At 44.0% G+C, this 22,593-nt stretch overlaps 2 long non-coding RNA genes across 2 annotated transcripts in view; one reads left to right on the top strand and one right to left on the bottom strand.

Moving 5' to 3' along the window:
- Positions 1–22,593, top strand: part of LOC309367755 — an 80,111-nt gene that overhangs the window by 52,297 nt on the left and 5,221 nt on the right. The window lies entirely within an intron of this gene.
- Positions 18,616–22,593, bottom strand: part of LOC309367792 — a 95,191-nt gene continuing 91,213 nt past the window's right edge. The window contains exon 2 of the long non-coding RNA XR_014167365.1: positions 18,616–18,975. This is a non-coding gene — a long non-coding RNA (uncharacterized lncRNA). The remainder of the gene's footprint in view (positions 18,976–22,593) is intronic.

The following is a 22,593-nucleotide window of genomic DNA, read 5'->3' as shown; positions in this document are numbered from 1 at the left end:
GTACCATTGCACCCAGGGACACCACAGTGATGACCCCAGGGCTAGGTCCACAAGTCCCAGACTGAGCCAGCCCCACAAATTCCCAAGTTCTAGCTCTTTGTTCCCCATTTTTTCCAATTTGTCAGAGTTCATAAGTTCAGTCTATGCTACATTCTGAGTGCAGTTCCATTTTTAATTATAATTATTTTTAATTAAAAATGTACAGTGACTTTGAATGTTCTGTAATGGTGTATTTATGTAGAAATTAACAGCAGATTATGTTATTAATGTACTAGCTACATGTCCAGTGCCTCCGTTTTGATTTGTGTCAGAAATAAATAGAGAATGGCCTGACTCTGACTCAACACCCGCATTTTTTTTTTGTTCTGACTAATATGCTGTATATTTATTACATACATTTCCATCTGACCTTTCCCATAACTTGAGGCAATCTGCAAACAAGATTCAACAAAGTATACTTCAAGATAAGCACATGCTTACCTTTTCCACTGAAAGCAGTGTGGCTTAACTTTAACTGGCAGGTGCCCTGATACACAGGTAAAAGCCCAAAAAGCCATTCTCCAAAAGCATTCTATCAAATCCAAAAATGCAAAACGGATATCTCATATTGGCAGTAATAAAACCAACAAACCAGCAGATGAAAACCGACAGCAATGCAGCCCTCTAACAAATCTTGGTCTTGTTTTAATACAGTGGTACCTCTGGTTATGTACTTAATTCATTCCGGAGGTCTGTTCTTAACCTGAAACTGTTCTTTACCTGAGGTACCATTTTAGCTAATGGGGCCTCCCGCTGCCGCTGTGCGATTTCTGTTCTCATCCTGAGGTAAAGTTCTTAACCAGAGGTACTACCTCCGGGTTAGTGGCGTCTGTAACCCGAGGTGTTGTAACTCGAGGTACCACTGTAGATGCATTTTCTACTCTAGAGGAGTCCCTGTGTGCACATCAGAGTTGGACTTGCGAGGCCAAGGTTCAAACCTCTACTCAGCCGTGAAGCTCACTGAAAGGCATTGGAACAATGACTATCTCAAGGGCTGGTTTGGTGTACGAGGCTTTGGGAGAGGGTATGGGATAAAAATATAATTAATAATAATCACAAGTGGCAATGCACCTTCATCTGAATGAATGTTTGTAGCCTCAAAAATTCTGCTGCTCTGTAACTGGGGGGGTGGGCAATATATTTTTAATGAGGAAATAAGGAAACATATATACCGTATTTTTCGCTCTATAAGATGCACTTTTCCCCTCCTAAAATGTAAGGGGAAATGTATGTGCGTCTATGGAGCGAAAAATACGGTATTTATGTCTGGAGGCTTCAGGCGGCTATCCCTGAAGCCAGGAGAGCAAGAGGGATCGGTGCACACCGACCCCTCTTGCTCTCCTGGCTTCGCTTCGCTTCACTGCAGAGGCGCTACGCAGAGAGGGAGAGAATACCCTATGTTTTTTCTTGTTCTCTTCTAAGACTAGGTGCGTCTTATGGTTGGGTGGGTGCGTCTTATAGAGCGAAAAATGGTACACTATTTGCATGGTATCGTCCCATTCTTTTCAAGACATAAAGAATCACAAACTGCTCCCAGTCTACACACTGGTGTTGGCTCCTGGATAATTAGAGCCATTCATTTGTGGCAGCGGCATCTAATTTTGACTGTCCAAAATAAGGATATATTTGACAATTAATTGCATTCTTAGAAGTAGTTTAATACAAGCAAAAGTGAATTCATATAAATCAAAAGTAAATCCAGGATACATTAACAGGTAGCTGAAGCGCTTCCTCTTAGTGTCCTGCAGTAGCTTTGGGCAGTTGGTATAGCCTAATTGGGAAATAACTCTTAATTTTAGGGTAAATGTGTTGTTTAGTGTGCGGCCCCTGGTGAGCTTCTTCTGCCAAAACAGATCTCCAGCCATAAAAGATAAATGAATCGCAGGCACATGCTAATTAATTTGTCATATATTTGTGCTAACATTCTTCTGCATAAAGCAATAAGTCTTCAAGAGTCAAACTAGAAAAAAGAGACAAGGTCTTCATTGTTTTGTTTCTTCTAATTCAAGCCTCTTGGCGGGTTGCAGTTATCCGTGGCCTTACACTAGCCAGGGCTGATCTAGATAAAGGAGACACTGAGCAACAGCTGCGTTTTGGCCATTTCTGCCAGCCTTGCTAATCCCTACTCAAACACAATGGATAATCCCACAGTCCTCGCACTCTGAAGATGGCTAGTACAGTGGTGCAGTGGAGCTGGAACATGGGGCCAAGTAGCTCCAGTACTATTTTTCCAGCAGGAATGGTGACACCATCTGCTGCTGCGTTGGTACTTGACAATGTTGCAAGCCTGGAGTGGAGGGAAGGAACAGGATGCCTCTAACTTAACAACATGCTCGCCACTTGGCCACCCTTTGCCAACTCATTATTCTATGACTGACCATCAGCTGATACAAATGAAATGAGTATTCTGCTATGTACAGTGGTGCCCCGCAAGACGAATGCCTCGCAAGACGAAAAACCCGCAAGACGAAAGGGTTTTTCGGTTTTTGCGACGCTTCGCTAGACGATTTTCCCTATGGGCTTGCATCGCAAGACGAAAGCCCATAGGGAAATCTCGGGGACCTTTTTTTAAATGCTGGCGGTGGGGAGCAAAGCCTTTTTCCCCCCTCCGGACTTCAGAAGAGGTCCAGGAAGGCCGGCGGGGGCGAAAGGCTTTGCTCCCCACCGCCAGCATTTTAAAAGCGGTCCGGGATAGCAGGGAAGCGCTTCCCGCTATCCCGGACGGCTTTTGAAGGCAGGCAGGGGGGGCAAAGACTTTTGCCCCCCCGCCCGCCTTCGGAAGAGGTCCAGGACCTCTTCCCAAGGCGGGCGGGGGGCAAAAGTCTTTGCTCCCCCCTGCCTGCCTTTCCGGGAGAGCGGGAAGGCAGCGCTGCCTTTTCCGCTCTCCCGGAAAGGCAGGCAGGGGGGAGCAAAGACCTTTGCCCCCCGCCCGCCTTCGGAAGAGGTCCAGGACCTCTTCCCAAGGTGGGCGGGGGGCAAAAGTCTTTGCCCCCCCTGCCTGCCTAACCGGGGGCTTTTAAATCGCCCCGGGACTGTCCGGGGCGATTTAAAAGCCCCCGGACGGCTTTTGAAGCCTCCCCCCGCCGCCCGGCATCGGAACGATGTCCCGAAGCCGGGCGGCGGGGCGGGAAAGCCTCCCCCACCGCCCGGCATCGGGGCATCATCCCGATGCCGGGCGGCGGGGCAGGAACGCCTCCCCCCGCCGCCCGGCTTCGGGGCATCATCCCGATGCTGGGCGGCGGGGCGGGAAAGCCTCCCCCCGCCGCCCGGCATCGGAACGATGTCCCGAAGCCCGGCGGCGGGGCGGGAAAGCCTCCCCCCGAAGCCCGGCGGCGGGGCCGCGAAGCCTGGGCGCGCTGGCAACTCTCCGCAAGGAGCGCTCCTGCTGCTTGCGGAGAGGTCCGCGAAGCCTCTCCTGGACCTCTTCTGAAGGGTAGGCGGGGGGGGGCAAAAGTCTTTGTCCCCCCTGCCTGCCTTCCCAGCGGCTTTTAAATCGCCCCGGACAGCGGAGAAGTGCTCCGCTGTCCCGGGCGATTTTAAAATGCCGCCTGCCAGAAGAGGTCAGGGGAAGGCGGTTTCCATAGGAACGCATTAATTGATTTTCAATGCATTCCTATGGAAAACCGTGCATCGCAAGACGAAAAACTCGCAAGACGAAGAGACTTGCGGAACGAATTAATTTCGTCTTGCGAGGCACCACTGTATTACTATAATTTGGGAACTAGTTGGCATATATCTGTCTCGGGAGACAATAGAGGAGTATGCTTTTGGGGGTGAGGACAAACTGTTGGAAGGTTGCAGCACCTGCTGTGGCTATAGAGACATATTTTGATGCAGCTGGGGCAGATTAAGGTGCCTGTTGTTGTTTTTCCTGCTGCTATGGATACACAACTTGATATATATTCATATAATGGATCCATACATCTGCCAGCAGTGCTGGATTCTTGAGGGCAGACCATGGACTCTCTTTAGAGATGTGACTAAGAGCTCCTGCACTTCAGACTTTGCCACTGTCTCACTCCCAGAGCCCTGCTGTCTATTACAGTGGTACCTCGGGTTAAGTACTTAATTCGTTCCGGAGGTCCATACTTAACCTGAAGCTGTTCTTAACCTGATGCACCACTTTAGCTAATGGGGCCGCCTCCTGCTGCCGCGCTGCTGGAGCATGATTTCTGTTCTCATCCTGAAGCAAAGTTTTTAACCTGGAGCACTATTTCTGGGTTAGCGGAGTCTGTAACCTGAAGCGTATGTAACCTGAAGCATATGTAACCCGAGATACCACTGTACTGGACAGCAGTACTAGACAGTAGTTCTGAAATTGGGAACTTATCCTAGGACTGGAGGTGAAATAGGCAAAAGATGATGTTCTATTGACCTGGCAAGGGCAGTACAACAGGATTCTGGTAATTAAACAAGTTTGACTGGTCCACAGGTTTTGTATTACTTTCCAGTTATTAGGACTAATATTACTTCTTCCTGTTCTGTGACTGAAATTCCATTTCTATGGTGTTTAGAAGAGGACTTAATCTCTCTCTTGAGCGTAAGCCTGGACAGTGTGGATGGAAGTCTTGGGCTTCCCAGAGAACTAAACCCCCTTCTTAGCCTTGCTGGTGTGGTCCAAATAGTACTAGAGCCTGAAGGGGACATTGAGGTCCAAGCAACCACAGTCCTGGGTAGCTCACTAAGCTAAATCCCAGGTTCAGCTCTCGTTCCAAACCACAAAATCCATGATGCTTCACTGAGTCACCAATATAGGTACTTCACTTTCCCTTCAGATTGTTGGCTATAAACCAGAAGGGAATTTAAATCATCACTTTTCAGCTACAAAGCTCTTTCAAGGCTGCCCTTGGTATTTCCAATAGATAAGAATTTCAGCCTAGAAAATCTCTACCTGTCACCATTTATCATGATCACTTTAATAGCATCTCCTGTTGACCAGATCATCTGGTCTGCCTACTGCAAACCCTTTACTCTTCGCAGTCCATTAATTTTACAAATTTTAATTGTGTACATTTTTGACAGCTTTAATTTTCCTGAAATCCTGGTGTGATCTTATAGTCAAGAGACAAGACTTCTAATTGGTCCACAAAGTTTTCCTGCAGATACTTTGAAAAGAGAGAAATATCCAAATTTGTGGAATGAATAAGGATTATAAATGTTCAAGATAGTTACAAAGAACACTCACTAGATATGGATGCTTATGGTGGGTTTAAGTGCCCTACAGTATATTATAGGCAAGGAGTGCAGTTTGCTCCACAATTTGGAAAGGATTTCCATGGTTGGCATCTAATGGAACATTCTCAGATCAGACTGTAGACATGTAGATTAGACTGCATGTTTTCAAACAGGGCCAGTTTTAAGTTTGATGAGGCCCTAAGCTACTGAAGGTAATGGGGCCCTTTATATGTCCAGCTGTCCTTTGTCAACAACAAATTGTCACTATTTTTTGTGTTGAATATATGCTATATGGTCACTTATGGACCCAATACAGTGGTACCTCTGGTTGCGAACGGGATCCGTTCCAGAGGCCTGTATGCAACATGAAAGGCGCGGTGCGTCTGCACATGCACAGGTTGCAATTCGCCACTTCTGTGCATGCATGTGATATCATTTTGCGCGTCTGTGGATGCATGAGCGGCAAAACCCGGAAGTAACCATTTCCGGTACTCCCGGGTCGCCGCAGGACATAACCTGAAAGAATGTAACATGAAGCGGACGTAGCATGAGGTATGACTGTAGGTATCTAAAGCCATTTGCACATGCAGAATGTAGGCACCCTACATATAGAAATGAGGAAACCAGTGATATTTTAGGGAGCAGGCTAGCAGGCAGGGCCAATTACTTACATCATAGGAGCCTACACAACCCAAAACACTGTTGCTGTATGTAGGGGATTTTTTTATCTTATATTTTTTTGGGGCCCCCAAGAGAGTGGGACCTAAGTTATAGCTTGCTTAGCTTACACGTAAATCCAGCACTGTGACTACAAACCATTCCAAGCATTGGGTTTTGGTTTTGATTTTATGAGGTAGTTTGTAGGCTTCCCTGGTTCTCTCCCCCCCCCCCCAATTTCTTGGTGCATGTGCCATCCTTGTAGGAAACAATTCTATGATTCTATGAACTCTGTGAATTGTATCAATAACCCCCACCCCCCATACCTATGGCCATTACCACCAACTATTATGGGATCCCTGGCTCCATTCTCACAGGCTGTACCTGAAACCTAGGGAAAACCTCAGTGCAGGTTATTAGTCAAGGTGTGTTGTGGGTATCACCTTCCTCTTCACTGGATGTCCTGCTGGGATTCCAGGGCTTGTGAACAGAGTCCATGCAGCAAAGTTGTGCATGTACTTGGCAAATGTCACAAGATCTGGGACTGGAATAGCCACTGGATTACTGATTTAGTGATATTTTTGACTTCAGAAGCCTAGGGGGTATGTAAATCCAGAGCTTGTTTGCACTAGTGGATAGAATGTGGATTGAGGAGACCTGGATTCAAATTTATCCTCCGCCACTTTGTCAGCCTAGGCCCCCCTCACAAGGTTGTTGGGAGGATAAATTGGGAAAGCCGATGCACACTGTATTTCAAGGGTAGCATTTCGGGGTGCCATGCGCACCCGAAAAATCTGTAACTAGAGGCGTCGCTTCTGTGCACGGCACGCAGAGTGCTTATGTGCGTGTGCAAGCAGCAAAACTCGGATGTATACACTTCTGGGTTTGCCGCGTCCGTAACCCGAAGATTCCATAACCTGGAAGTTACGCAACATGAGGTACCACTGTAAACTAAGATATAACCTTCCCCCATGAAGATCAGAGTGGCAGTAAAGAAAGCCTTACCGAAGTTTTCTTCTAATTCACTAACTACTGCTGTTACCTATTTCTAAGTTCCATGTGGCAGAAGCAATTTTTATTTTTAGGTAGTATTTTAGATTTTAATGAAAATGTGGTTTTAATGACAGTTGCCATTACGTTAAAAGCTCAGAGACAGCTGTTAATGTCAGCTTCTGTGTTGTTGCTATTCACTGATCGTGTTTTCCTTTTTAAAAAGAGCTGTGATAACTGCATATCAATCTTTAACAACAAGTGGAGAAATGAGATTCCTCCCTCTCCCCCCCCCCCCCCGCCGCCCAAGTCAATACAGGTAACACACTGAATATTTAACGGACACATAATCTGTTGCATGACAGAACATTTCTCAATATGGCATCAGGTACCTTTCTTTTTCATCATTGGCACAGATTAAGGCTGTGTTTTGTTTTGCAAAAATGCAAGATGCCAGCATCTACCTTTTCAAGCTGAAAATAAAAATCATTAGAAAGTGTTGTGGGTTATTTTATGAACACTTTCCTGAGCAAAATATTTGCTTTCTTGATTAAATTTGGTTGCCTCTTAAGCTGCAATTCTAAACACACTTACCGGGAGCAAATCCCATTTGGTTCAGAGAGGTTTACTTTGGAATCAACATACACAGGAGTGTGTTGTTGTTAATATGGAGGGTTTTTTTAAAGTGACATATCTGAGCATTTGTTGAGACATACTGTATGATATTGTTGTTTGCCAAAGATGTTTGGCTTGCAAGTCAAAGGGTGGGGTGTGCCTGAAACCTGTCAACCTATTCTGGCACCTGGCACAGAACTTCCCACAAACATACCACCAGGTAGTAACAATGGAACGATGGCAAAATAACTAACATTTTGCTGTCCACACATGACAGCCTGAATCTGCTGCCTGAAGCGGCCAACTCACAATGCCTAATGGTAGGGCGAGTCCTGATTCAAATGAATGTGATGCCCCTCAGTTAACTTTGCCCTAATAATAATAATAATATATGAGAATATATCATTTATACCCCTCCCATCTGGCTGGCTTTCCCCAGCCACTCTGGGCGGCTTCCAACAAAACATTAAATACAATAATTCATCAGGTATTAAAAGCTTCCCTAAACAGGGCTCTCTTCAGATGTCTTCTAAACGTCAGATAGTTGTTAATTTCTTTGACATCTGGTGGGAGGGTGTTCCACAGGGTGGGCACCACTACCAAGAAAGCCCTCTGCCTGGTTCCCTGTAACTTGGCTTCTTGCAGGGAGGGAACCACCAGAAGGCCCTCAGTGCTGGACCTCAGTGTCCGGGCAGATCAATGGGGGTGGAGACACTCCTTCAGGTATACTGGGCTGAGGCCGTTTAGGGCTTTAAAGGTCAGCACCAACACTTTGAATTGTGCTCGGAAACGTACTGTGAGCCAATGTAGGTCTTTCAAGACCGGTGTTATGTGGTCTCAGCGGCCACTCCCAGTCACCAGTCTAGCTGCCGCATTCTGGATTAATTGCAGTTTCCAGGTCACCTTCAAAGGTAGCCTCATGTAGAGCACATGGCAGTAGTCCAAGCAGGAGATAACTAGAGCATGCACCACTCTGGTGAGACAGTCCGCGGGCAGGGAGGGTCTCATTCTGCGTACCAGGTGGAGCTGGTAGACAGCTGCCTCGGACACAGCATTGACCTGTGCCTCCTTTCACAGCTGGGAGTCCAAAATGACTCCCAGGCTGGGCACCTGGAATTGTGTTGTGTGTTTTAGACTGTAAACCTGTGGGTAGGGAGTGACTTGTTTTGATTTTATGTCAGCTATTGCGGGAGCCTTTTTGGCTAAAATCATAGAACCGTAGAGTTGGAAGCATAGCTGTCAACTTTTCCCTTTTCTTGCGAGGAGTCCTATACGGAATAAGGGAATTTCCCTTTAAAAAAGGGAAACGTTGACAGCTATGGTTGAAAGGGATCCCAAGGGTCATCTACGCCAACCCCTCCAATTCAGGAATCTCAGATAAAGCATCCATGACAGATGGCCATCCAACTGTAGTTAAATGCTGTAAACAAACAAACAAACAGATGAATTATTTATTTTGGTCATTTCCTCACTCCTATATTCAAACAATATCAAAAGCAGCTTATAAGGTCCTAAAACAAATGAACAATTGTTTGATCCTGGTTTGTGGCTGTGGCTGACAGTCTGTGCTTGAGTCTCCCAATTCAATTCAGGACTCATTCTGATGCTTTGAAGTAGCTGTGGTGTGACCCAGGAGAAGCTGGAGCTATCCTGTCCTGGATCACAGTCCCAAACTGATTTAGGGGTCTCAAGCAGTGTTTAATTAGGATTTTCAACCCTAATTAAACATGGTTGTGGGGTGGAGAGAGAATCGTATTGCCTCCTGTCCTGCCATTCTTGGCCACCTGCTTAAGGGGAAGGGGTTAAATTCAGTGTTTGAAATTTGCCTGGCGCATTATGTATCTGGCTACCGGCCAATTGAAACCAAGTGAAGATGCCAGGATGGTGCCATCTGGAGATGTTGCCTGGAGATCTTTGGATCTTGACTGTTTTCACACACGAGCAACACATTCTGTAGAATTCTACCTGTTATATTTTATCTGCAGAATCAGAATGAATTTCAGGAACCAAAAAGTTATATTGAAAAATATGACTTATGAGGCATCTGGCCCAAGAATGGCAACCAGGCATTCTGTTTTGAGTACGCTAACCCTGGTTTGAGGAGCCATTTGGCACCTAGCTTATATGTCTGAGTTTCTAACACTGGTTAAATTACATTATATTTTCTACAGTACAAGGATCTTCTTGATTTTTAATTGGAAGAGGATTCCAGTATTTTGCTTTCTTTAGTTCTTGCTAAGGCATTTTCTATAGAAGTCTTTAAGTCCTTTGTCTTTAGGAGTCCAGGAATATATTATATTATAAATATTCTTCACATGGGCTTGAACTAATAGCAGCAGCCCCAAGTGCTTGGCATTATGTAGAGCAACCCTGTATTTATTTGTTTGTTAATTTTGCCACTGTCACCAGCAGTCCCAAATGAGAGCATAAAAAGCACAGTGTAATATCAACACATTTTGTTTTAAATCAGGTTTATTTCCAGATGGCTCAGCTTCTCACTCTAAACGTTTTGTCGGATATTTTGATGTGACACCACCGGTAATAAAGAATCGTCTTTAACATTGTCATTTTTCATTAATCCTGCTGTTAAGCAACTACAGCCAGAATTCATTACAATGGGTATGAATATTTTTGAGTCATCAAATTGGGACTTCTGCCCCCCCCCTTTTCTGCTGCACTGCAAAATTATCATGTACACAATAGCCAGCCAAAGTTAAGTACTTTGACACCACATTAGTTTCAATGGGAAGAATTAAGTATGCGCTCCAATAATCACAGTGAACGCAAAGGGCCCCCAAACTGCTTAAATCTAGCGGGATGCACATCCCTTTACAGAAAGGGAGAATCAGAAATATGTGGGGACATGGACATAGCCAAGGGGGGAGCAGGGGGGAGCTGCCCCTTTAGGTCAAGTAAAACAATAGAAATACTCAGTCCTTATTTTTCTAAAAAAATGCTTAGGGGTACTTTCATTTTCCTACTCATATTGAAATACTGCTCCTCAATGAGGCCAAACTTAGATTCACAAAATGTTTGGGGGTATGTGTACTCCTGCGTGCCTCCAGAAAAATAGCACGAAATACTCAACTAACTGACAAATCATGTCGGTTCTGCCCCCCCCCAACATAAATCCTGGCTAAACCAGGGACTTAGGGGACCCCCATTCAAATGCATTGTGGGAGCAGCCCTAGGCACAAGTAGCTGCCGTAAAGCAAGCAGCATTGGTTCAGCTGATGTAAAATTGCAAACCCTGTTCAGTAGCACACTATTTCATGACCACCTCTGCCACTTTTGTGGACTGCAGTCTCATTATCCAGAAATACAAAACCAAACCATTAGCATCTCAAAGCCAACCTAGAAAATGAGGACCAAAACAGACATGAGCTTAAATGTGTGTCAGTCTTTTATGTCATATAGCGCAACCCCCCTGTTTTGAGCCAAGCATTCCAGATTGACAGAAGCCACCTCAGCTTCTGATGCCAACTGGCAAACTCCCATTTTGGCTCTGCCACCACGGCCCCAGCCTCAGCCTCCTCGGCCGTAAGGGTGTGTGGCAGTGGGAGGGGGGAGATAGTGGTGGCACGTAAGGGCAGTGGCATGGTGAGGCAGCCGGGGTGGCGCGTAAAGGCGGTCAGTGGTAGGATGGTAGGGAGTGGCGGTGTGGGGAGGCAGTGACCGTGAGATGGTGCAGGGAGGTCATATCCCAATTTGCCCTCCAGATGTTGTGTGCAGGATTTGAAAAATACAAGTTCCATCAGATGTAAAAAGGTAAAGGACCCCTGACAGTTAAATCCAGCTGTGAACAACTCTGGGGTTGCGGCACTCATCTCATTTTACTGGCCAAGGGAGCCAGCATTTGTCTGCAGACATTTTTTCCAGGTCATGTGGCCAGCATGACTAAGCTGCTTCTGGAGAACCAGAGCAGCGCACGGAAACGCCGTTTACCTTCCCACCGGAGTGGTACCTATTTATCTACTTGCACTTTGATGTGCTTTTGAACTGCTAGGTTGGCAGAAGCAGGGACCGAGCAACGGGAGCTCACCCCGTCGCGGGGATTCGAACCGCCGACCTTCCGATCAGCAAGCCCTAGGCTCTGTCGTTTAGACCGCAGCGCCACCCACGTCCCCCATCAGATGTAGGGAGTGATAATTAATGGGATGAGAACAAGAATGTAAGTGGAAGTTAACCTTATCCTTTTCTTGTAGTCCTAAAGAAAACCCCTTTTCTGAAACAAGGGTTTACATAGGAAGGAAATCATGTGTTGGTATGAATGGGGAATTTCCAAAACAAAGAGCAGCTTCAAATAAGGCAGGGGGTGTTTCCTCTGCACCACAGCAAAGGAGGAAAGGGTTACATTTGCTCTTCATACTGGCTCTAATCCTCTTAATTATTAGCACCCCAGCTGATGTAATTTGCATATTTAAAAGCCTGTATGTTTCATGCAAAGATTCATCATGTCTAATTTGGGCCTTGTATCTCCCACTGAAATTTCTGAGAATAAGTAAATACAGTCCTGGTATTATTTCAGTTTTGTCTTCCGTTTTTCCTCTCTCCTTGGGATATCACAATAACTGGATTTGAACTGGCAGTAATCAATTTACTGTACTTCAGATACTGTGAATCAACATTATATAATGTGGTTTTATAGGATTTAGCCCTGGAAAAGAATGTGTAAAATATGTTTCTTAGCAACACATGCGCATTCAAGCTTGCAAATCCATATGACTAAAATAGACCAGAAACATATAGCAAATAATGTCAGGCTTTCATTAACCTCAGCAGGCTTTCTTTTAATGCTTAAAACAGTACAATTGGGGCATTTAAGTGGTCAGTTTCACACAAGTAATTACTTAGACAAGTTTTTAAATGTAGATATTAATGGATATTCTTTGGAATTATTTCTTGTAAAAAAGGTATTCAATATTGGCCACAGCATCTAAGCAAATAATATATGTACACTACTTGATTCTGATGACTGTGAAGCAGTGAAGAAAACTGTTAGTTCATATCACTTCCATTTTTCTAAAACCTGTGTCACTTTGCATGCACAGTTCTGTGTAGCAGAAAAGTTGGTGTTAAACTTAAAAAGCCTGTCCCAAGACATTTTGGTGTCTCAAATGGAACACCAAATGGCACTCCCCTATTCTGCTAGGGCCAACCTTTAAAAAGGCTTGTTGACTCATTCAGACACCGATTTCTGCCTTCACCAGTGTTTATACAGGGGGAACCGTGTCTTTTCCATACAATTCTTTTGATGCTTGAGGTAGCATAGCTCAGTCAGTAAAGCATGAGACTCTTAATGTCAGGGTCGTGGGTTTGAGCCCCATGTTGGGCAAAAGAGTCCTGCATTGAAATGGGTTGGACCCTCATGGTCCCTTCCAACTCCACAATTCTATGAATTCTCTCTTGAGAGTAATGGAATGTCATTGAGTGCTTTCACTCTCAGGGAGACTTGATCTACTCTGTCCAAAGAGCATGGCAGCAAGGAGCTCTGTGTGGTAGCAACTTGTGATTTTCTTAGCTGCTTTTTTCATATTATTGCTTGCCTTTTTTCATATTATTGCATATCTGAGCAGTGCTAGATTCCAGGGGTTCCAGGTGCCCAGGGTGTAAATAAGGCACAGCATAAAGACTGGTGTCTTTATGATATATGGCTTATGTACACATATATAAGGGACTTGGGTAACACTGTGGTCTAAACCACAGAGCCTAGGGCTTGCCGATCAGAAGGTCGGTGGTTCGAATCCCCGCGACAGGGTGAGCTCCCATTGCTCAGTCCCTGCTCCTGTCAATCTAGCAGTTCAAAAGCAAGTCAAAGTGAAAGTAGATAAATAGGTACCACTCTGGTAGGAAGGTAAATGGTGTTTCCATGCGCTGCTCTGGTTCGCCAGAAGCGGCTTAGTCATGCTGGCCACATGACCCAGAAGCTGTACGTCGGCTCCCTCAGCCAGTAAAGAGAGATGAGCGCCACAACCCCAGAGTCATCTGTGACTGGACCTAACAGTCAGGGGTCCCTTTACTCAGGGGTTTACTTTACACATATATAATATTGCAGGTATTACTACTGTGCAGTTCGAAGTGACCGGATCCATAAAAATGAGTCCCTTTGGAATAAAAACATTCTCAAAGCCCATAATTTCTTCAGTCTACCCTTAGGACCTCTTTTCCTATCTTGTTTTTTTTTAATGAATATTTATTAGCATTTTTGATAACAAACATAACAAAAATAGACAAAAAAAGTAACAAAAATACAAAAAAACTTTAAAAAACAATTAAAAACATATGAAATTTCAATTGCTTATTTTCATATAACTTCTTTCTCAGACCTCCTCACACCTCCCCTTCTTGTATTCCAATTCAATTGTTATTCCAGCAAATTCTTATTACTTATTTCTCAACCTTCAATTAATAATTTTTACATATTGTAATTTTACCTTTCCTCTTTCTTCCATTTCCTTAAATTATTTTTGCAATTCTTATTTTCATTTTAATTTGACCATTCTAAAAACCAATTTTAACTTATCTAAACTTAAACATCAATACTTATACGTCATTTCTTATTCTTAAGCATATTTCTTAAAGTCGACCAATATTTCCCTTCCACGGCTTTCCCAACTTCCATGCAAATAATCAACACATTAAAACAAAGTAATTTATAATTATATACCCTTTGGATTACCAAACTCCACCCACCCTTTCCCGGTTTTGGTCCCCGACAATTGTTCATCATATACTGTTTAGCCTGGAGATCTCACGTCCGAGGCTCTCAAGTCACCCTCAGTTCCTCTCTGTTGGCCTCTTTGACAGTCCTTGATGTTAAGCCCCAAGGCTCGGAGGGGCTCCAACCCCACAGGATCCATGTTTTTTCCAACTAATCCTCCATATTTAAAATTAACGCTTATGGGGTGCTCCAAACCTAGTTTCATCTTCCTCTCAAGTCCAAAAGTTTTCCAAGCTCCAACTTCCAGCTTGGTCAGATTTGTAATCCTTAGGTCTTCATTTTCCATCTCAAGCTGGACTTTCCACCTCAAATTTTTATTCTCCTTTGTTACCTTCATGTCAGGCCCCGAATTATAGCTCTCCTTTAACATCTGCGAGGTTAGAACTCCTCCTTCCTTTTCTTCAAAAACAACATGTGTCTCTTTCTCCATATTCTCACGGCTCTCAGATTTCTCTGATTGTTCAATTGTGTAAATTTCTTGCTTCCACTCCTTATCCGTCTCAGCAATGTTATTTACTGCCAAGACCAAAGTGTTCACACTTGTAGTCAAAACATCGGCCTGATCTTGTAACTTTCCCAGGAGAACAAGTATTCTATTGAGTTCAGTCTGATTTTTATTTCTTTCAGCCATTCTTGTAATGTTCCTACCCCCTACAAGGGGGATTTTGGTACTTTACTGTCTTTCGATTTAAACCCAGTAAACAAGTTAGTTTGTATCAGCTCTCTCTTATTTTCGAAAAATTGCAACAAATATAGCCAGCAGAAGCGACAAAGACAAAGTTCCCTTTTTCCTTTCCTTTGACAGCTAGTTTGACAGCTGTCAAACTCTTCAGTACTTCATCAACAGGCTCTTCTTGGGGACGCCCCCGGGTTCGGGGGGGTGTGAAACTTTAACTCCCAAAGTTACTTTTATCCTCCGGTAAAATTCTTGTAGTGTCAAACCATGAAGGTTAAAAGCTTTTAGAGAAAAAAAGAAGATTCTCTCGACTTTAGATAGCAGGCTCTTTGCTTTAAAATATCTACAAAGGGGGGGGCGGACTTCCTTTTTAACCCTTCCCCGCTCATTCCTAATTCAACAATTTTTTTTTTAATTCCAAATTCCATATTTACTCACGGGTTCTTATTTTTAGGTCCAAATGTTCCAAGGAAAAAGTCAGTGCTTCTCCGACAATGGCATGCGGCTTCGCTCCGCAGAAGTAGCAGTCTACTCACAGCACGGCGCCGTACCCCGTACCCGTTCCGTAGCCTTTAAAAAGGCTCCTTCGCAGTTTGGGGGGCGCAAATGGTGCCCGCCGAGTCACCATGCTCACAGGCATCTGCGCCTGTGATTTTTAAGGGTCCCCGCGTCGTCGCCGCGGACGAGACCCGATCCTGCGGAGCCAATTCCCTCCGGAGCTTGGAGGGAATCCGCCATTAGTCGATGGCACTAACCCGGAAGACCCTCTTTTCCTATCTTGAGCTGCAGCTTCTTCCTTGCACCAGGTTGGGTACTTCTTTCCTTTTGGGTGAAGACAGAGACACCTTCCCTTTGTTCTCTCAATGGCTCATCACAGTTCCATTATTTTCCTAATGGCTCATCTCCCAGGCAATCTCCTGAACACGGGAAGCTGGGTACAGGGATTAGGAGTTTGGCGTCCCGTTTAACACACACAAGCCTTGATTGGATTCTAAGACTTACGGGACCCAGGAATTTAGGGGAGTCTGGCACCCACAAACTCATGAGAATATTTTCATTAGAGATAGGGGTTGAGGCACCAGAATTATTTTAGACACATTTATTCAGAAGTAAGTAATACCATGTTCAGTGGAATTTGTCACCAAGTCAGGGTGCACAGGATTGCAAAGAAGAAGAAGAGGAGGAGGAGGAGGAGTTGTTTGGATTTGATATCCCCCTTTATCACTACCCGAAGGAGTCTCAAAGCGGCTAACAATCTCCTTTTCCTTCCTCCCCCTCAGCAAACACTCAGTGAGGTGAGTGGGGCTGAGAGACTTCAGAGAAGTGTGACTGGCCCAAGGTCACCCAGCAGCTGCATGTGGAGGAGCGGAGACGCGAACCCGGTTCACCACATTACAAGTCTACCACTCTTAACCACTACACCACACTTTTGAACAAGGCTTCAAAATGGCAAAATGGTCACCAGCTTTAGAAATATATCTCCAACAGTACCAAATTCCTAATTAAGCAAAGCAATTGTGGCTGCCACCATTGTGCTTCTATAAAGCACTATAAATTGTGGCTGCCACCATTGTGCTTCTATAAACTCATTTTATTAACTATCTAATTCTGATTCTTCAGTAGAACAAAGTAACACAAACATTTAAAAGAAGGCCTCTTGCCCATCAAGATTAGTTTCAGATGACAGCCTCTACTGCACAAAGAATGTGGAAGAAGTAATCTATGCTATGTGAAATGGGAGGAAGAAACATATCTTGTCAATTTCTTTCTTTTCTCAGGTTTGCTTTTTGCAAAGCAAAACATTCTGCAGTTTTCATCAAGCAGGATATCATGGTAGACGGGACAGATTATGTGAACAAGGACATCTGTGTTTGGCAAACCTAGAATTTGTAGTGCCCTAACGTTCTTCAACTGGATATTTATGCAGCCAGACATTCTCCATCCAGTCCACTTCCTCTGTCTCCCTCAGCAGCACTTTTCACCTGTTCAGTGAAATGTGGGAGCGGGGAAGTAAGACCTCATCTGCTGCCTCTCCTCCAAATCTCCATGAATCCATCCATAGGTCGGAATGTAGCATTGGCACATGCAGCTGTACTCATTGTTAGGGCTGGGCCATGGGCAGAAGTCTGAGGTGAGCAAGGAGCAGGAATCAGAAGCCATAGAGCAAGCCAGTTTTTAGGACCCAAAGAGGCAGGAGCAGGGAGCAAGGAAGAAGGTGGAAGAAATCAAGGATTCATTAACATGCCACAGCTCAGGAACACAATGGTGCTCAAGCAGGACTCAGTTTTGATGCCCAGAAAGTTCTGTGGATCAACTGGATGGGCAGAGTCAGAAAGCTGCTACATGCAGTTCAGTCACTGACCACACAGAGCTACCATACACAGATCCCTGACACACACGGGTTCTGTACACCCATTTAGGTTTCTGCAGGCTTCACAGTTGTGCAAAGACTATACATACAACATATACATGCAGAAGTTCTATTCAGACCTTTCTATTAATATGTGGAGCAGGGACAGTGGATAAGAAGATCCAAATTCCTCCCAATATAGATCTTCTGACTGAATTGGTTCGTGAATCATAAATGCACCTCGAAATTAGAGACTCTTTTAGGCCTCATTATTGAACCTAAAGCACGTGAAACGCAACATATGACGGAATATGAATGCTTGTCGAGGACAGTTTCCAAATGTCAGACTTGCTGCTTGTAGCATTTGCTTATGTGTCCTCTAAAAAGTTGTGGTTGAGGAAATTCTGTTTCCAATTCATTCTTTTAAAAAAAAAAAGATTGCATGCTATATATGTAGGAAGATTTCAGGGGTATTATAAACTCATTCCTAAAAGTCAAAAAGTATAACTTGTGACAAACAGAAGCTAGATTGACTCTATGGGTAGGTGGAAAATGATTCTGCGAGATGGATTTGTCACAGGTCTACACGGAGATGGAAGTTAAGGAAGCTTCCAGCTCACAATCAATACATTAATCTGTCTATTCTAGTAAAACAGGTTAGAGGTAGGTGTGCATTGGTGCTTCTAACAATTTGTGTCACAATTTATCAAAACAAAAGTTACGGAATGGAAACCATATCCTGTTTTGAGTTTCCATAGACTTTTATGGATTATTTTCTGCTGGAAGATTCAATAGACAGAAACAAGCGGTACCTGTGCCATGGAATTTCAATAATAGCATAAAGGTTGAAGGTTGACAAATTCACAGTAAACTGACCCAACCATAACTTGATTGTCAAGTTTCCTCTTACTTTCCCCAGTTCAAAACTTAGGTCAACCTGTAGCTACAGATGGCTTGATACCAAATTCTCCACGTCTGCATCCCTGGTCAGAAAATTTAACTGGAAGCTGCAGCAGGATAGGCCACAAATGGAAGGTTGGAAATTGCCTGGTATTTATATCATGACTGTCCAATACTGAGCCCTCCTTTTTCCCTTCCTGCCAATCACACAGACTTAGGCTAGACACATTCCTATTCCCTTCTGTGACTAAAAGGGTGCTCTGACACATGAGTGAATTCAGACTGTGGCAGCTCATTAAGGTAGCATCCAAGTCTGTTTGATTTTTTTTATGGATTTTATCACCACCATACATTAGCCACTTAAATTCTCACATTCACCTTTCATTTCCCTTGATTCAGAATTCAGTTTTCCTGCAGTATGATTACGACACTTTTTAGCACCAGCAATGTTCAAGACACTGTACAAAACAGAGAAATATACGGCCTACGTCAAAAGGGTTTATAAACAGAAAGCAGAACAATTGAAGAAGGCATCTTGGTTTGAATGCAAACCAGAGATAAGATAGGGCAACATGAGCAATCAAACACCTATAAAATTTCCAAGAGATCCAGTGTGGTGTAGTGCTTAAGAGCGGTGGACTCGTAATCTGGGGAACCGGGTTCGCGTCTCCGCTCCTCCACATGCAGCTGCTGGGTGACCTTGGGCCAGTCACACTTCTCTGAAGTCTCTCAGCCCCACTCACCTCACAGAGTGTTTGTTGTGGGGGAGGAAGGGAAAGGAGAATGTTAGCCGCTTTGAGACTCCTTCGGGTAGTGATAAAGCGGGATATCAAATACAAACTCCTCCTCCTCCTCCTCCTCCTCTTCTTCTTCCAAGAAAAAAAGGAAAAAAGAAAACAATTTCTGTATTTTGGTTTTAAATGGATGCTGTTTTGTCTTTCATCTGTTTTCATTACAGATTGACAGAGATCTCCGAAGGAGACTTTCTAAATTCAGATGGAAGGATATCAGGGTGTGTAGCACAGGGGAGTGTATGACTTTGAGATTTGTGGGGGAAGTTTTTTAAACAATGCATGAAATTCCACTTGGCAGGGCAGTGACCCAGCAGGCTTAGTGGCACAGCAGGACAGGGAAGCCCCCATGTTTTGAGACCCTAGAGAGGCAATTATCAGAGACAACACTGAACTATGGGAATCAGTGCTTTAATGCAAGCTGCCTCATCCTTCCCTAAAGAGGCAGATTAATGTTAGGATTCCAAGACATACAATTAAAACACCACCCTGGGAAGTATATTTGAGTAGTAACTATGGTGCAAAAGGTGGTCTCTTCTTCTTCTTCTTTTGCTCACAATAAAGCATTAAATGAAATGAAAGGTGGTGAAAGAGAAAGGCAGTATATTCTTACAAACCAGAGCTATGTAAGATTTGCCTTGTTAAATATTTCTTAAGCAATTTTTAATTGACAACATATGTTCAACATCACATAGCAACGTGTGCAAAGCACTTTACATCTGTCATAGCCTCCTGAAGCTAATCCCTCTTTAATGTGCTCGCTTCCTTTGTATTGCTGCAGGCTTTGTTTCTGTTTACTGTCTTTTGAAAGGAAGGGGGGGAATCAAGTTAGCTGTCAGCAAGAACAAGCTTATTCTACAAAGATTTTAATTCTATTAATCTTTTGACTGGCTATCTTTTTGGAAATCATTTCCAAGGGCAAACGATGCACATGGAAGGAACAAGCCAAATCTGACTTTTTTCAAGGTGAAATTGTGCACTTGTATAATTGGGGCTTTCCTAAAGAAAAACTAAAATATGGAAAGAAAGGAAATTCTGGGGGGTGGTAGGGGACTCGATTTGATTATAACCACTGTGTTTATATCTATCATCTATCTATCTATATCTATCTATCTATCTATCTATCTATCTATCTATCTATCTATCTATCTATCTATCATCTGTAAAAGTTAGTTCCTAGCATTTAATCACATCAAGTAAAACCAAGAAACAGAATCAAAGATTTTTTTGGGGGGGGGGATCTCCACAAGCCTGCTCTCCCTCAGTCCCTTGAGATCATGATTAGCTTTGGGTAATGGGGAACACATCCAGGTTTGTAAAAGCCAGTCTTGCCTCCCCTGCCCCCATGGTAAAATCCTCAAGCATGGATGCACATTTGGCGGATGGGTAAAAGGACAACCACAAGGAGGTGAATTATGAAAGTTGGTGGGACAAGGGTCAAGGTCCAGCCAGCTTCTCTGATTAGGTTGCTCCTATTCATAGCTATCAACTTTTCCCTTTTCTTGCAAGGAATCCTATTCGGAATAAGGGATTTCCCCTTTAAAAAAAGGGAAAAGTTGACAGCTATGCTCCTATTTATCGCGCATGTTGCTGTGGGTTAAACCACTGAGCCTAGGGCTTGCTGATCAGAAGGTCAGTGGTTTGAATCCCTGCAACGAGGTGAGCTCCTGTTGCTCAGTCCCTGCTTCTGCCAACCTAACAGTTCAAAAGCACATCAAAGTGCACGTAGATAAATAGGTACCACTCCGGCGGGAAGGTAAACGGTGTTTCCGTGTGCTGCTCTGGTTTGCCAGAAGCGGTTTAGTCATGCTGTCTTGAGGACAAACGCCGGCTCCCTCGGCCTATAGAGCGAGATGAGCGCGCAACCCCAGAGTCCGCGACTGGACCTAACGGTCAGGGGTCTCTTTACCCTTTACCTATTTCTCAAACATGACTTATTATTAAATAAAACCGAAATATGAATATGGAGATGAAGAGGAAATTTGACTCTCAGTGGCTGGGTGTCACCAGCCCACATCTCAGTGCTGTCCTTCTTCTTTCCCTCAAGTTAGTGGATATTTACACTTCGGGGGGGGGGATAAAGTGGTTCACCTGAGGGCAAAACCTTTATTGCAGGTCCTGTCGCCTCTTTACAGACATTATTGAAATGCTACTGTGGGATGTTTGCCATAAATAAGTCTGTCATCCATCTGTCGTAGTAACTAGCACATTGCTAGTAAAGTATAGAATACTAGCAGCCTTGTATCTGGAATTGCTTGAGAATTTTAAGGAACCAAAAAACCAATGCAGTTTTGCAATCAGTAGTTTAAATCAGCGCAGTTTTGAAAGGTCAGTCCATCATCTTGTTACAAAATGGCATCCAACTGCATCTGAAAATACATACAATCCTGATCTGAGGAACCATCATGCAAAATTTGGTTAAAATCCATGCAGTTTTGAAAGGTCAGTCCACCATCTTTTTAAAAATGGCCTCCAATAGTATCTAAACATAGACAAAAACCCACTCCTCACTCTTGGGAATGGTCATGACAAATTGGATGACAATATTTAGCGGTGTCCAGATTAGTGCATTTTGGAACTGTCATGATAAATCTGGCGACAATATCTTCAGAGATGACAAAATAGCTTCAGTCTTTCTGGACTGCAATACAGATCATCAGTCCTTGCAGGATCATGCATTGCAGATCCGAATAAAATGCAGGGGCAGGCAAGGGCAAGAGAAGGATCCCGATGTGCATGCGCTCTAAGGCACAACATTGTGAGTCACCAGCATCACAGCATTTCCAAGAACCGTGTGCTCCTGTTGTTGTGACAGACAGATCTGAGAATTAAATTAGAACACATGGCTTCCAAACAAGGCATGGTGTCATGCTCAGAGAAATCTTGGCAAACTTCTGCTACAGGAAAGTAAAGAGACTTCCTTGCCTTCCATCAACTCTGTGACACATCGAGCCAATGGGAAGGCATTCTGTGAAGGATGGGATTGTAGTTATGCAAACATAGAAGCGGCACTACCCTGACCTTGTCTTGATCTATCAGCTTCAAGTTTTGAGTGAAGACTCGCAGTAGCGTGCAGCATTATGAGGCATTAGTGCCAATGATTGACTCGGAAAACATTAGCAAAGGGGTAGAAAAAGTCCTTGCACACTGATTCGCAATACATCTTTGCTTTCTTGTAAAATTAACTCTGCATCTTAGTGTCAGATATATGACTTGTCTGCTATGACTGAGACACTTCCTTTTGTTTAATCATGTGTCATTACAAATAGACTGTTCATGCATGCAAGGATAGAGAGGTTATTAGGGATATTTTTTAGGTTCCAGATGAGTATGATGGAGAAGATGGTCATTCTCTTCGCTTATCATATGTAGGGTTCACAAAATTATGGGATGGGGAAACCCTGGCTGCATGGTTTGCTAGAGAATTTTGCTTATGCATCTAACCACCACTGACAAGGTTGTGTAGTTGTTTATCTATTTGACACCTGATGAGAGGGCGTTCCACCGGATGGGCACCACTACTGAGAAGGCCCTCTGCCTGGTTCACTGTAACCTCACTTCTCACAGTAGGGGAACTGCCAGAAGGCCCTCGGAGCTGGACCTCAGTATCCAGGCTGAACGATGGGGGTGGAGTTGCTCCTTCAGGTATACAGGGACAAAGCCATTTTGGACTTTAAAG

The sequence above is a fragment of the Podarcis melisellensis genome (assembly GCF_964234715.1).
Source record: "Podarcis melisellensis genome assembly, chromosome: 4".
Taxonomy (NCBI): Eukaryota; Metazoa; Chordata; class Lepidosauria; order Squamata; family Lacertidae; genus Podarcis; species Podarcis melisellensis.
The sequence above is the reverse complement of the archived record's forward strand: the minus strand, read 5'-3'. Positions and strand labels throughout refer to the sequence as shown.